The sequence below is a fragment of the Mustela lutreola genome, chromosome 5 (assembly GCF_030435805.1).
Source record: "Mustela lutreola isolate mMusLut2 chromosome 5, mMusLut2.pri, whole genome shotgun sequence".
NCBI classification, from domain to species: Eukaryota; Metazoa; Chordata; class Mammalia; order Carnivora; family Mustelidae; genus Mustela; species Mustela lutreola.
The window spans coordinates 158,510,017-158,522,235 of NC_081294.1; the positions used below are offsets into that span (position 1 = coordinate 158,510,017).

Sequence of the window (12,219 nt, forward strand, 5' to 3'; positions counted from 1 at the left end):
GGGGAAGCTGGTTCCTTGCTTTGGGCACAATCAGGAAGCCAGCAAACTGACCCGGGAGTGCAGCCAGGGTTAACAGGACTGATGATCTTTTCGCAGCCAGGCCACGCGCGGACAACCTCTCAGGGAGCCAGGCTAGGAGGCTGTCCAGCGCTGGCGCTGGCAACGCTTGCAGCCCCCGAGGCTTAGCCCTGCGCCCCAGTCCCGGCCTGGCCTCAGGAGGGAGGGGGGCGGGGGCAGCGCAGAGAAGGGGCTTTGCTAATTGCCAAAACAGGAAGTGAGCTCCTGGAGGACTCAGGAGGGAGGGGGGCGGTGGCGGGGGCGGGTCAAGGGCGGCCAGGAGAAGGGGCTTTGCTAATTGCCAAAGCAGGATGTGAGCTCACAGAGGATGTGGCAGAGAGTCTGGGAGGAGGTGTAGGGGCTTGCGGAGGAGGGGCACGCAGTGCTGTGGTGCTGTGCTGTGGCCCAGTTGGGACTGCAGGACCCACCGGATCCACCGCCCTGGCGCTCCCCTGTGAGGCCGCACTGTCCCGCTCCTGCTGCCCCTCCTTGCCTCAATGCTTCTCTGGACCACCCTCTGAGCACAGGTAAAGTGACACTGCGCCACGCCCTCACCTGGAGCAGAAAGCGGGGGAGGAGACCTGGGGGCGGGGAGGGGGGTTGTCGAGGCCCAGCCTCCCGCGAACCCCAGGGCACCGGGACCACCCCTGACGCTGCGCTGAACCCGGGTCCGCATGGGGTCGACTGGGGACAGCGCCTTGGAGGTACCCCCCCAGCGGGCGCGCTAGCCCCCAACATTCGGCACCCCCACGGGAGCGTGCTGAGGACCCTCTTCCCTCCCCCGCCGTGGCCCCGCTGCTTTTGTTCTGGACTTGGGATCCCAGGTAGAAACTAGTCCTTCAGACCTCTTTGGCAGCAAGGAGGGCAGGGAGGGATTCTTGGTTTTCTGCCCTGGCTCTTCCTCTCTCCCCATTCACATGCCTTCTGGCTTCCCATTCCTCTCCTCATTGTCAGTTTTATTAAATGGTTTTCTTCTGCATGTTGACCCGAAGAGCTATTTCATGAATGAATATACAGGAAACTGAGTCAGAGCCCACCTGTGAGAGCCCACCTGTAGAGACCTTTCATTAGAATGGTCTCTGGTTCTAGCCTCAGTTCAGAATACTGCATGTACCTGAGGACCGAGTCCAGATGTTTCTTTCATCTCTGACTTGAATTTGAAATCCTCCTCAGACTTCAGCTTCCAGGATTTCTCCAGTCCTTGCTCTCCCACTGTCTTGGTGGGGATGTGCCATGAGTGTTGAACACAGGAATGAATGAATGAATGATATATAGCCCAGATCGCTGGGGCTTTGTCTTGTTTTGCTGAGGTTGGAAAGGCTTGGGAGAGACCCCCTGTATGCAGATACAGAGCTGCATGCAATTGCTTAGATAAACGTTTTCCCCACTTAATTGCTTGGGCATTGAACATTTCGCCCTTCACCTGTGGCTTGAGCAGTTAGGAGGAGACAATCTGGAGGTGAATCAGAAGATGGCTGATCCACATGGTGATGGTCTGGGTTTGGGAGATTTTCCTGGAGATTCAAACGAAAGATCTAAATTCTTCCAGTGGGGAGTGGTAAACATTTCATCGATGGGAGATGGAAAATAAATGGTCCGGTTAACCTTTCCCACCCCTCAAAACCCATTATTTGAAAAAACAAAAAGGGAAGTGAAGGGAGAAATCCTCCCACTCCCATCCCCACTCACCTCTATAGCTACCTCCTCTTCCAAGAACCTAACAGACAAGGTGGCAAGAAGTGTTAGGTACCAGCAGTGGTCTCAATCTCATTCAAGTATCATGGGGAAAGGTATCCAAAGAGATTATGGGGGCACATGGATTCAATTAAGGGGGACAAGTTTAAGGTTTGCCTGGTCCCCTAAAAATTAATGGCACTAGAGAAGATGAGCTTTGGGAACTATAGCTTAATGGATACAATGTGTAAAAAGCTTCAGTGAGTCATGGTGGGAAGAGGCCATGAGGGCAGCAAATACAGTCTTAGATGATGTGATTAATAGCACTATAGGCTCTAGATTTCCTGTGGTGGTGTTCTTGGCAAGACCAGCCCGGCCCAAGTGGATACTCACAACCTGGAACAGAGGGTCTTGGAGATCCCAGCACGTGAGGTATGATGATAGGGTAAAATGATAGGAGGTGTCCTTTGGAAGGACTGTCTCCTTGACTTTAAAAGGGAGAACCCAAATCTGTAGGTGAAATCTTTTTGGCTACAAAGAGGGCCGAGGCCTCCTAAGGTCAAGGTCTCCTCGTCAGTTGCAAAGATGTCAAAGAACATATTCAGACATTTCAAAGATATCCTCATGTCCATCGGTTCCCACTCTGGAATTCTATCAAAAAGGTGAGAGTTCCTCTAGTTGAAAAAAAGATCTAAAAAGACTTCCCTTTCTCATGTAATTTCTGTAACCACCAGGACACACCCACCTCCCCCTTCCAGCTCTGTAATGAAGCCACAGCTGGTGCCAATTTGTGGAACTCCTTAAAGGCTATTCTCCCTTATATACCCCCGGACCAAGTCCCCATGCTCCCTCACCTGATTTCCTGCACTCACCTCCCACCTGGTGTGTTCACACCTGCAAGTGCCTTTTACCAAACCCTTTGCCAAAAGGCAGCCAGAGTGACCTTTCAAAGACCTATCAGTTCCTGGCATTTGTCTCCATAGAAATCTGCACTGATCTTCTAACAAATTCTCAGTCCTCCAAAGGCACCCATAATCCTCCCATCAGTCTCTTCATACCCCTCCAACTGACTGATGCCTGTTCTGCCCCATCACTCTGCCCTTCAACCACACTGCCTCCCTCTTCCTGTGGAGACCCCTCTTGGCACCTGGATCTAAGCACAGGTGATTCCCATTGATGGGAAGACCTTCTTCCTCCAGTTACTCCCACTTATTCGTGAGCTCACAAGCCCCATTGTACACACTCTCCATGCAGCCTGCTCTCTCTTTTCTAGCATTGGCCTCCGTTTCTAGCTGTTGTTATGTCATGGATGTCCCTCCCCAGCCAGCCTCCAAGCTCTCCTTCCCTTTAGCTCCAACACCTGACACAGTGCCTGGCACGTAGTAAGCCCTGGCTAGCTTCTAAGAGCCTCACTGAGGGACTGAAAGCATTTTAAAAATGTCACCACATAGGCTCCAAACTGTAGGCAGAAAAAGCTTTGCCTGGATTGACATTTTAGAGACGTATTTGTCAAGTTGGATGTGTTCACTGACTTTACCTTGTAAAATTAAAAAAAAAAAAAGGACCTCTGTATGGCTTCGCATCTAACGAAGGCACATGTATACTATTAGACCACATTATGAGCTTAATGGAAGGAGACAAGATGTTTTCGCTAAGAAAATGTATAAGACTGTTGAGGTCAAGTGGGAGGAAACAGTCCGTTTGTTGGAGCATTGCTATCTTACTCTATTACAGCCACTAATAAAAATCTGACACGGGGTGAGTCAGAATTGTCTGTCAGACATGAGTTAGATCTGGCTCATGTTCCTACAGACATGAAAGCCAGGAACGAAGAAGGAGGCTTTGAAAGCCTGGGTTGAGGAGGCGGTGTGGTTCACTGCGATGAGCTAAGTGCCAGGGCCACCAGCAGACACGCGGGCCTGTGTCCTTCCTTTGTTCTGGGGTCCCTCTTGCACCATGTGGTGAGGCTGGTGGCTGGGAGCAGCTCAGGACAGGACCCGGTGGCATCTTACCTCTCCCACCCTCCTCTGGGCTCCAGTGGGCTCCAGTAGGTCCCAGGGGACAGCCTGCCTTCCTTGCAAAGCCCAGTAGCACTGGGAGCAGAAACTGGGACCAAAGTGTGAGCACCCTGTTTGACAAGCTGGACCAGCCACCTCTTCTTCAGTTGTAGGGGGAGCCCTGGCATGCTGACTCCTCCCTTCTCCCTTTCCCCTTTCCTGTCTTCCTTCCTCTTCCCTTCCCCTCTCTCCTTCCCTGGTTGTGCCCTTTCCCAATGCCCACTTCATCTGTTTTCCTTTCTACATGCCTGTTTTCTAGAGTTTCTTCACTTTCCTCCCCATTACTTCCCTTCATCTGAATCTCCTCTTTGGTTCCTTTGTCCCCGCTCTCTGCACCTCCTCCCCTTCCCTGGCCCCTGTTCAGCTCCATCCCGACTGCAGGCAGAGCTGGACTAAGATGCTCACTTGCTAGCTCAGCCACCCTCCAGAGAAGTCACTCTTCGGTGGCCACCTTCCTGACCCCCTGTTCCCTTCTCCACTTGTTCAGATATTGCTCTGAAGTCTGAGGAGGAGAGAGCGGGTCTGCCTCAGAATCAGGCCAGAGGAGAAACCAAACCATGTGTCCACACTGTCCCCCAGCACTGCTGCTCTGAGAGCTTTTGGAGTCCTCAACAGGGTTAGGATTTAGGGGCTTCTTCAGAACCGGGAATGAAAACAACCATAGATCAAAAGAAAAGCTATGGCCCCCACACAAAAATAACTATGTTTAACATAGTTAAAACTATGTTAACTCTGAAGTCCCAAAGTCGAAGAATTGCCTTGAATCTGTCACTAGAAAGCACCCAAGGCCTCACTCTCTGGGTTCTGGGTGTCCTGGGATTGGCAGGAGGCTCTGACATGTGTGTGGTGGTGCCTAATGATGGGGGCTAGCCCGCCCGCTAGCCGGGGGGGGGGGGGGGGGGGTTGGGAGGGATGGGGTGGGGGGGGGTGGGGGGGTATTACCTCGTTCAGAGCTGTCCCTGGCCGGACCCCTTGCGGACTGGGTGTGGCGCGGCGTCCAGGGTGGTCCCGGTGCCCTGGGGTTCTCGGGAGGCTGTGCCCCGACCCCCCCCCCCCCGCTCGTGGCCCGTGTTTTCTGCTCCAGGAGCGCGGGAGCGCACCGGTGGCGAGTCCGGTGGGTCCTGCAGTCCCGACTGGGCCACAGCTGAGCACCATGGCGCTGCGCGCCCCTCCTCCGCCAGCCCCTCCACATCCTCCCAGACTCTCCGCTACCCCATACTCCGCAAGCTCACTTCCTGCCTCGGCAATTAGCAAAGCCCTTTCTCCGGGCTGCCCCCGCCCCGCCTCCGACCCTCCTTAGTCCTCCGGGAGCTCACATCCCGTTTTGGAAATTAGCAAAGACCTTCTATGCGCCGCACCAGCCCCCCTCCCTCCTGAGGCCCCGGCCCGGGCTGGTGTGCGGTGTGAAGCCCCAGCGGGCTGCGAGCTTTGCCAGCGCCGGCAGCCACCTAGCCTGGCTCCCTGAGCGGGTGTCCGTGGGCGGCCTGGCTGCTTAAAGATCATCAGTCCTAAAGGCCGGCTGCACTCTTGGGTCAGTTTGCCGGCTTCCTGATTGTGCCCAAAGCCAGGAACCAGCTTCCCCACCACAGTCCTGGGCCCAGATGCCTGCCCGGGATCTGTCTGAGCAGTCTCCTTGTCTCCAGGCAGGGATGGCACTTCGACCTGGATGTTTGGGTTTTTTGTATGTTTTTTGGTTTTTGGTTATTACATGACCTCCAGAGTAGGTGCTCCACAAAGGGAGTGACAACAGGACTCCTGATATATACGCATATGGCCATTCTAGAAAAATAGCTTGGGGTTCTCTGGGAAACGCGGCATTGGTCCTTGCACTATGGTTTAATAGAAAAGGGATTATGCACCAAGTTACTTAAATGAGCATAGGTTGAAACCGTTTACTGAGAGTAAATATTTTTAATAGTTATATTTTAACTAAATCTATCATCAATCATAAATCTATTACACGAAGGTTACAGGCAATTTAAATGCAAGAGCACTGTCTTCAGGGTTTTAAATAATCCGTGTCTGTCTTGGCACATGAGCATGCAAAGATTGGAAATGGTTTGTAAAAGATCTTATAATAGCTTTTACTAATTCTATTTATTTGACAGACAGAGATCACAAGTAGGCAGAGAGGCAGGCAGAGAGAAAGATGGGGAAGCAGGCTCCCCGCCAAGCAGAGAGCCTGATGAAGGGCTAGATCTCAGGACCCTGAGATCATGACCTGAGCCCAATGCACAGGCTTAACACACGGAGCCACCCAGGCGCCCCCAGATGAAATACATTTCTGACTTAGAAACTTCAGATAGAATTTTTTTGTCCATGATGACAACTGAAGAAAATGTGTCATCCCTAAACCTAACCTTAACCCCTAACAACGCTGAAACCTAAGCTGACCTTAAAGCCCAAACTAGAACCCTGAATTCCAAACCTGAAATGGAACCCAAAGCCTGTACCTGAGCCCTGGATCCAAGACCTGAACCACGAACCCAAACCCTAAACCAGACCTCCAAGTCATGAAACCTGAACCCAAATCTCAGCATGAAGCCAAACCCCAAATTTGACCTTGAACTTTATCCCATAAGCTCTGAGTCTTAAAGCCTAAATCATAAACTTAAAGCCCTAAACTATAACTCTGTTCCCTTGTCCTTCACTCTAAGTCCTCACCCTAACACTAAACCCAAAGCCTGATCTAGAACTCTGACTAAAACCTGAACCTGAACCCAAATTCAAATCCTTCATCACACTTTGCTTATGCACTTGCCATTGATGGATATTTGCAGATTCTACCTTTTGATTCTTGTGAACATTGTTTGGGTTGGGGGCTAGGGTTAGGGTCTTGGATTAGGGTAGGGTCCAGGCTTGAGACCAAGTTGAGGTTAGAGTGTGGGTCTGCATCAGGGCCATGTTCAGTGCCACTGTTTGGGTCAAGGACTGTTGTAATTCCACATTGTTTCCAATTCATTGTTCCTTAGCTATTTGGGGGGAAGTTGGGGAGTATTGGGCTCCATGCAGCTTGAATTTCCGGAATGAAATGGCGTCAGCTGGACCCCGGGAGGGAGCTGGACTTTCCATTGAAGGGTGAATTCCCACAGTCCTGCACTGCCTGACACCGCCTGCAGAGGGCGCCAGACCCCAGCTCCCGCCCTGAGCCCAGGCTGCGCAGCCACAGCTGGGACCGGAGCCCCCACTCTTCGGGACCCACTGTGGAGACTTCTGGAGAATGTGGGACGCCTCCCACCCTGACAGGACAAGCTGAGGAGGGTGTGGCTCTGCATCCACACTGACCAGACCCGTTGTGGAGGACGCGCCCGCACTGGCAGCAGTCCAACCTCCTAAGGACCAGACGCTGGAGGAGGTGAGGAGAAGCCGCCTGAGTGGACTGTCAAGGGGTTTGTGGTCTCAGGACCCCACAGAGGAAGGGCGCCCTGTGTAGACACTGGGGCTTCCATCGTTTTGTGTGAGGAGACGTGGCCTCCTGCTGTGCTGTGCACGGGGTTGTGGGGTCCCCCCTTTCTGGGCTTGGGTGCTCCTCGGTCCTCGTCTGTGTTTGTGTGCTCGCGGATTCGGTTCCTGGGGCTCCTCAGATGGTCTGCAGTCAGGGAGCGTCCACCTGCTTTGGTGCTTGTGCTATCCGCACCCCAGCCCTGCGGGGTCCTTCCCGTGTCCACACCCACTCCAGGCTTGTGCCGAGTCCGGAAATTCGGGAGCCAGAGTGAGGACTCTGTAGACGGTTTTGGGGAGAGTAGGTATTTTCCCAGTGTGGGTTCTTCCCTGAGCACAGTGCCTCCCCATCTCCGTGTGTCCCCCTCCCTATCTGTCGTCATTGTTGCAGGGCTGTCAGAGGACAGGTCTGTCACCTTCTTGGTTCAGGGGCCTCCCGGGTATCTTGCTGTCTTGGATGCAGGTGTAAATGAGATCGTTCTCCGTAGTCTCTTTCTGATGGTTCCTTCTGAGCACGTAGGAGTGCCACTAATTTGTGCATATTGATTTTGTTCCTTGCAAGTTCTTGAATTTATTAGTTCGATTTGCTTTAAACTCAATCTGCCAGTTATTTGACCAGCAGCATGGGTTTATTTGGGAAGAGCAGAGAATGGCAGTCTGGGCTGAGCAAGCTAAGGTCCCATCACAGGCAAGTGCGAAAAACAAAGGAGAGGAACAGAATTTCATGGAGGAGGAAGAAGTTGGGAAGGGTGCTTGAAGGAAAGTCCCCTGGAGAAAGGCAGGGTGATGGAGAATTCTCACCAGCTGAGCTGCAAAACTCCTACAAAAAGTCAGGAGATGAACCTCCAGCTTCCCCTGTGGGGCCTGGAATTGGTGAGATTCTCCTGTGGGGGATTGCAATGTGGGGTCTGTAATGGGCACTGAGCACCAGGCGCCCCCTTCCAGCCTCCCCTTCTGGCATCCCCAGTCCACTTTACTGGGGCTTCCCTTCCTGCTTTTGCACAGTTCTAACCAGCTTGTGGTGGAATGTTGTGGAAAACTGAAATTCCAAATCCACTGCTTCTACTGCACCTGAGATACAGGGGCCCATGATTTAATCCTCCCACGAGTCTCTTGCTAACATGTGTCCTCTCCATGTTGGGTGACCTGGATCTGGAAGGGCTTGGCCTCCATCCCAAAGTCTGATGTTCTCTCTGCTTCCGTGTCGTCGTGCTAACATGGATGTTTGGAAGAGTCATTTCCTCTGCGGTGACTTCAAAGTGCAGTCAGCTTGTTATAGCAGCACAAATACGTGCTGTCCCCACACTCAGATTCCCCAGCCGTCATTTCTGTACCACCTTTGCCACTTCACACGGGATGCTTCAGTGTGTTTGATCCCACACCAGGACAATGACCTGCAGAACCACCACATAACCTGAAATGAGGAGATCATTACAGAACCCATCCAAGGGTTAGTGTTAGGGACCAGGGACATGGCAGGACTGACCTGAAGACCCCATGGAGAGCTGTCTGGGTGGCTGAGTTGACAGTGTAGGTGAGGGTGAGTGTCTGGCTCTGCCCTTGTGTCCAGGAGTCATCTCTGTGTGGGTGTGTCCTCAGCTGGGCATGCAGATTTCTGCTCCTCTGAATCCTTTCCGGAGTTCCAAATGGCACAGTTTCCTACTGGGCGGCAGGCTGAGTCCTCTGGGATTGCCCAGGTGTCCCCAAATTGTTGGGCACCTACTGCAAGGCCTTTGGGGTCAGAATCCTGAGAACCAAACCAAAGGTTATGGTTAGGGCCCACCACATGGCAGGCCCGATCTGCCAGCACGCTGTCCATCTTTCTGGGGGAGGGGGCAGTCGAGGGATTTGTTCAGGGTGAGTGTCAAGCTCCAGGTTTGCATCCAGGGGCCTGCTGAATATGGGGGTGTCCAGAGGTAGGAATGCAGATTTCAGTTCCTCTGAATCCTTTCTGGAGTTCCAAATGGCATGGTTCCTTTCAGGGTGGCAGGGTGAGTCCTATGGTGTTCCTCACTGTCCCCAATCTCTGAGGCTTTGGAGCCAGGCCGTCGGGGACAGACCTCTCAGGACAGAATCTAGGCTTAAGAGTTTGTGCCTATGGGCATGGCTGCACTGATCTGAACGCACTGTGGCGAGGATCACAGGGGTCTGAGTTGAGAGCATGGTTCAGGATCAGTATCAAGGTCTGGGTTTGTGTCCAGGGGACCGCTGAATGTGGGGGTGGTCTCAGATGTCCAAGATGATTTCCCCTACTCTGAATCCTTTCCAGCATTACAAATAGCCTGTTTTCCTCCTGAGTGGCAAGCTGAAATCTCTGGGATTTCTCAGGTCTTGCCCTTGCAAGATACTTTTTACAGTAAAAGAATTCACAAGATGAGCTGAATAGCAGAAAAGACACAGCTCAAGAGTAAATCAGTGAACAGGAATATCATGCCAAAAACTTCTTTGAGAACACACTACAGAGCAAGGGAAGATAGGAGAGAAAGCTGAGATATAAAGGACAAACCCTCCAACTTACCAACATCATTCCCTACTTGTTTATTTCCATTGCTGTCAGCTCCTTCCCAGTCAAAAATAAGTCACCTGAGCCAGCCTTTTTTCTTCCTGAGTTTGGGGCACTGCAAAGCCCACAAGAGGGGCCAAGGGCACCCCTGTACCTGCTGAGCTGAGCCCATTTGTACCCCAACAGTGAGAAGGTACCAGCCTGGCCCTCTGGTGCTCCATGGTCTGTGGAAGTCCTTCCTTCTGGACCCTGCTTTGTGGCTCTTCCTTCCCTAACCCTGGTCTCAAACTAGGGATTGCTCCTGGAGGAGGAACTCAGGGAGATGAGGCTCAGGAGGACCTTCCTGCCTAGAATCTCCGTGTGAGGAGGGCACAGCCAACAGATTTTGCCCAGGGACTTGCAAAATGCAGAGAGGCAGATTTCTTTTCTCTCTTTATCTCTCTCTCTAGCCTCATACCAACCAGGAGTTCTTAGAACTTTCTTCAGTGACTTCTAGGTGTAACTTGGCCACTATTTCCACAGAAAGGCCACTTGAGCATGATCAAACACACGTATAAGCAATTACATTAAAAAAAAACAACAATAAGCCAATGCACACAGACCTTTGACTGCAGCACAGGACGCTCAAGGGACCAGAGTCCCTACCTTGGGCAATAGTGGTAGAGGCCGGGTTCTGCCACGCAGGTCCCTAGACCTTTGGCAGTTTCCACGATTGCAAATCCAGACATGCAGAATCCTGAGGGACAACATACTAACTGCAAAAGAGCAAAAATTCATCAGGATTCAGAGAGTGGAAATCCATTTGTACTGGAAAAGAAAGAAGTAGGCTTGCTGTGAATCCAGCAGGGAGGACAGGCATAGATAAAGGCTGGTGTATGGGTCACGGAAACTATTGTTTCTCAAGGGTCATGCTGTCTCTGTAAAATGCTATGAGGACTGTCTCTTGGGGAACTCCTGCTTTCCTACCAGTGAAACCCCCAGATTCTGCTTTGCTAGTCCCATGGATTCCTGGGGATACCCAGTTGATAAGCTACGCTGTCCTCATGACAACACTTGCTAATGGACTGAATGTGTGTGTCTTGTCCCAATTCAGATGTTGAAGCCCTGACCCTCAAGGAGTGCCATCAGGAGGTATGGGCTTTGAGAGGTGATGAGGTCATGAGATTGGAACACTTGTGACAGAGATAAAAGCACTTCTGAGAAAAGACCCGAGAGATTGTTCTGCCAGCTGTCATCCATGCAAGGCTACAACAGAAATATGGGCATCTATAGATAATGAAGCAGTCTCTTGCTAGATATCAGATCTCCCAGGATCTTGCTTTTGGACTTCTCAGTCTCTAGAACTGCCAGGAATAGTACATGCTTTGCTGTTTCAGCCACCCAGTCTGTCATCATTTGTTGCAGCAACTTGAACTGAATAAGGCAGAGCCCAAGTCCTGGTTAATCCCTGCTTCTACACATTTCCCCTCAGAAAGAGCTTCTAATCCAGAGCTGACCTCTGCTTTCCATACACGTGCTTTCGACTCCTTCTGTGAGAGCCCAGAGTTTGTAAAAGACTCCTCCCTCATGGCAACCAGCATTCTGTGATTCCTGAGGAATGTCCTCCCTGACTGTATTGAGTCAATCAATCTGATTTTGATTCTGGAGTCGCAGGATCAAGGACTGCATCAGGCTCCCAGCTTCATGGGGAGTCTGCTTCTCCCTCTGACCTTCTCCCCTCTCATGCTCTCTCTCTCTCTCTCACTCTCTCTCTCTCAAATAAATAAATAAAAATCTTTAAAAAATCTGATTTTAACAGACCATAAGCTTGTTCTTGCTGGTCTTTGGAAGATTAGGCATTAGCCCTTTGGAGAAAGTGCTGAATGGCTGCTTCATGAAGGGGTGAACTGTGTCCCCAAAGTCTCTTTTTGCTGCCTTCTAATCACAGATGCTGAGACAAATCCTCCCAGGTGCTGGTTTTTCAAAGCACTTAATGCTTTGGCTTTGAAGTTCCTCACTTGACAGTTCTGCTTTAATCAGTTTGTGACAAAACAGCCAATTGGTGGTGGATGCAAAGTGCACTGATAAAGTTAATATCAGGGAACAATTTTTTGAGTGTCATGCATGTGCATGTGTGTGCACACACATATCCATGTGCTAAGCATTATGGTAAATGTCTGACAAGAACTAAAACATCAAAAAGTCAGGATACCCCATTAGCTGATATTTTTATTATTCCTACATCCTAAACTATGAAAAACAGGGTCAGAAAATAAGAAGTGGCAAAAAGAATCAAGATTTGAGGCAGTTCGATTTCACAGCCAGCCTTGATCAATAGGCATGTACACCTGTGTCTAATTTCAGCTCTGTGTAACCTTGCCATAACCTTGGATAAGCCATTCATCTCTCAAGTTTGGGTTCTTGGTCCAAAGAGGGAAGGGGCACAGGTTGAGTACCTCCAGTGGGACTTCCTGGCAGGCTTGTTCATCCAAGCATTCCTGTTTCAGT

At 51.2% G+C, this 12,219-nt stretch overlaps 1 long non-coding RNA gene across 1 annotated transcript; it reads left to right on the forward strand.

Annotated features, from left to right (window-relative positions):
- The first annotated feature begins 319 nt into the window (after positions 1 to 319).
- On the forward strand, positions 320 to 11,247 carry LOC131831457 (uncharacterized). The gene is made up of 3 exons (XR_009353656.1): positions 320 to 584; positions 6,881 to 7,143; positions 10,826 to 11,247. It is a non-coding gene; the product is annotated as an uncharacterized LOC131831457 (long non-coding RNA).
- Positions 11,248 to 12,219: the final 972 nt, after the last annotated feature.